Source organism: Mastomys coucha, unplaced genomic scaffold (genome assembly GCF_008632895.1).
Source record: "Mastomys coucha isolate ucsf_1 unplaced genomic scaffold, UCSF_Mcou_1 pScaffold7, whole genome shotgun sequence".
In the NCBI taxonomy this organism is placed as follows: Eukaryota; Metazoa; Chordata; class Mammalia; order Rodentia; family Muridae; genus Mastomys; species Mastomys coucha.
In genome coordinates, this window is record NW_022196913.1 from 45,046,348 (window position 1) to 45,049,856 (window position 3,509).

Consider the following 3,509-nt stretch of genomic DNA (forward strand, 5'->3'; position numbering starts at 1 on the left):
TAGCTTCTGTTGGCCTTTTTCATCCCACTGGGCTAGCCAAACACTTCCCACAGAAGCAATTCATTTCTGGGATTTCAAAGGAAAAAAATAAACAAATAACTGAGATGAAACATGTTTTCTACTTTGAATGTAACCTTTGACCTTCTCTTTCCACCTGACACCAGGGCCTTCAAAGAGACTCTCTTTGGGTCTAGCCTGGTGATTCTGATTCATTTTGATTCATATTCTCTCTCTCTCTCTCTCTCTCTCTCTCTCTCTCTCTCTCTCTCTCTCTCTCTCTCTCTCTCTCTCTCTCTCTCTCTCTCTCTCTCTCTCCCTCTCTCTCTCTCCCTATTTCTCTCCCTATCTCTCCCTCCCTCCTTCTCCCCTTTCCCTCTCGCCCTCCCTTTCCCCCTTCCCCACTCGACCCTCCCTCCCCTCTTCCTTTCCTCCCCACCACTGAACTCTGTGGAAAGTTGTTGCTCTAATCGCAGCTCCCTGCTCAGGGCCAAGGGAGGCCAGCAGAACACGCAGGGTGTTTTGTTAAATGCTCCCGTCGTTCGCACGGGCTGCGACTTGATAAAAGGAGACAGTTTTCTGAAAAGATTTGATTGAAATGGCGTGTGCCAGGGCTGATGGGAGCCAGCGAGGGACAAAGCGCAGAGAATCCATGGACACTCGAGCAATTACGCCTCCACGCTGAAGGTGGATTAGCGCGCTGGAAAGAAGCATATGTTTGGCCTGGGGCGACACTTCCCCCCGGCTGAGCTTAGAGAATGGGAACGCGGAGAGCGGCTGGACCCGGAATATCAACTATCTGCGAAGCCCCCCTCGCCCGCACAGCCCAGCTTGTCTCCCCGCCCGCCCCCTCCCCAGTCCCCGAAAAGTCAGAGAAGGTTTTTGCAAAGAACAGAGATAGAGGGAAGAAGTAGGGAGAGGAATGGAGGAGGGTAAGAGAAGAGGAGGACAGACCAACAGACATGGATGGAAGGGGAAAGAGGAGTATCTCAGAGGTGTAAATGAATAGATATTGCCTTGGGGGTGGGGGGGATCATCCTACTGAGACACTGAAGCTTGGGTGTGGAGCCCCAGACCAAGTCAGAAGAGTGGTATTTCCACATTAATAACAAGTTTAGGCAGGGGTGTATTCTCAAACCAATATTGAAAGGTGATATAAATTGTTACAATGAAGCAAGCGATCTTGGATGCGACTGCAAAACCTACAGTGTATAGCTAACCGACAAGGGGCTCCGGACAGGAGCTCTGGGTGTAGGGGAAGAAAGGCCTAGGGAGAAGTTGGTCAGAAACTGGCGCAGTGGGGCTGAAGGTAGGCAGTTCCTAGAAGGCAATGGGAAAGAAAGGGGAGTCAGGTCTGTTTACAGCCCTGGGCTAGGGATTTGCGACCTTCGTGCTGTCCTGAGTCTGATTGAGCCAAAAAGTTTCCCAAATCCTGCCTGCAGTCATTAATTAAAGAGTCGATCCCGTGAAAGGGGCCCTTAAAACCGTAACTCCATGCCTTCCAGCTCTCGCTGATTCCGCAGAGAAATAGTGGAGAGGATGGAGTCGTAAATGGTTTCAATGCTCTTTCTCAGACCTGTGCTTCAGTTTAATTGAATCTAACCTGGATGCAGGTGGCAGTGGCTACCGCCCAGAACTCCCTTAACTCTAGCCGCCCTCGGAGCCCCAACATAGTCTCTCCCTAGTCCCATGGGCACCCCAAGTAAGACTCAAACCTCCCTCCCACCGGTGCTGCGCCTCCATCTCTAGGCCAACAAAATCAAGTTGTGAATAGCTCCCAATAATACCAGGGGCTCTAAGCAGGGTGGGTGGGGTGGGGTGGGGTGGGGTGACTTCAGCAGAAGAACTGCCTTTTCAGTAAGCCAGGTCCCTGGAAGGCTGGATAAAACCTCGTCAGGGGGTGCACAAGGCGCCGCTGCCGCCGCCACCTCCTCCCAGGCCGATTCCCTGCTGTAGACAAAAGTGCAGCTCAGACTTGGGGCTCCAAAAAAGACAAGGGGCATCCTGAAATAGGATTTGGTAGCTGACAAAGCAAACGGAAATTTGATCCTAGCATTAACTCGGTGCCTCAGGAAAAAAAAATTATTTTAAACTGTATTGGCTAAATTTAGTTTGACTCTGTGTGTGTGTGTGTGTGTGTGTGTGTGTGTTCCATATCCCCAGGTCACGTTGGATTTTTAAAGAGTGATGATCTAGAGAGTTCTGAGTACTCGTTCCAAGACAAAAACAGTGGCCCAGGTAGAAGCTGGGAATCTGAATCGACTTGGATCTTCGTGGATGGGATCAGTCAGGGGCTGGCTGCTCTCATTTGGACCATTTGTGTTTAAAATTGCTACTGAAACTCAAAAGACAGGAGGTTGTCACTGTCTGGTTTTGGTTTTGAGGGGTTGCAGAAGTACACCTAGCACTAGTCAAGTGCTTTAAAACCAAGTTACCCCCTCAGCTTTAAAAAAAAAAAAAAAAAAAAAAAAACTTTATTTCCATAGAGGAGATCACAGCATGGTTTGAGCCACTTTAGAAAAAGAAAAGGTGATGGAAAAGACAACCCTTCTTTTGCGATTGGAAATATCCCTATTCCTAAGACATAACATGGGAATGGAAAATCAATCCATGAAGCTCAGGATCATCCGACTTACCAGTAGGGGCCAGGAGGGAGAGCCTGCCCTAAGTATGGAAGCTTCAACTCCTTAGCTTTCTGCCAATCCACAGCTCACTTCAGCCACATAAGCACTGCTGTTTTGTTCAGAAAGAAACCTGCTCTGTGAAAACTAAGCTGCCTCTGCTCCCTTCCTGCCGTGCAAGACAAAATACAAGCACAACCTTGCATGTGGATAACACAAAGTTTTGTTTCTGAGACCCGACCCGACCCTCCCCAATTCATCCTGGTATCCATTTCCCTCCCTTTTTATATACAGCAAGACTTTTTGTTTTAAGCCTGTGAACTCTTCACATACCTGAATTGCTCAGCTTTCAATGTCAGCACAGTCTCTCCACTCCGCAGACAACCCTGCAGTCCATCACTAAAAATGTCAATTATGTCTTAGGAGATAGCATGCATGATTGGGTTGGGAAATGTGTCTGGTCTATATCCACACACTGTTTCATTCATTTGTACTGCCTCCTTGTCTATAACTTGCCTGTCTTGACCTAGTCCATCCCTACCATCAGAGGCAATTAACTCAATTCTGATCATTAATGACACGTTTAGTTCTGACTCATGGTTAACTTGGTCCTAAGTGTTATTAAAGATGAGCTTCTCCTAGAAGGAATACCCTTGAGAGGAGAATGCCTTCTAGTCCCAGGTGGGTCAAAGAGAGGACAGTCATTAAGCAGAACAGGAAGCTGAGATGACATCTTTTATACAGCTTAGCTATTGAGCCAAGTTGAGTATAGGAAAAAAATGGTTTGTTGAAAGTTACAAGGACAGATAATCCAACACATTCTAAGACAGGATGCAAAGGGGTAACAGATGTTGTCACTTGCTCGGTGATGTTATTCTCCTAGGATGGAGT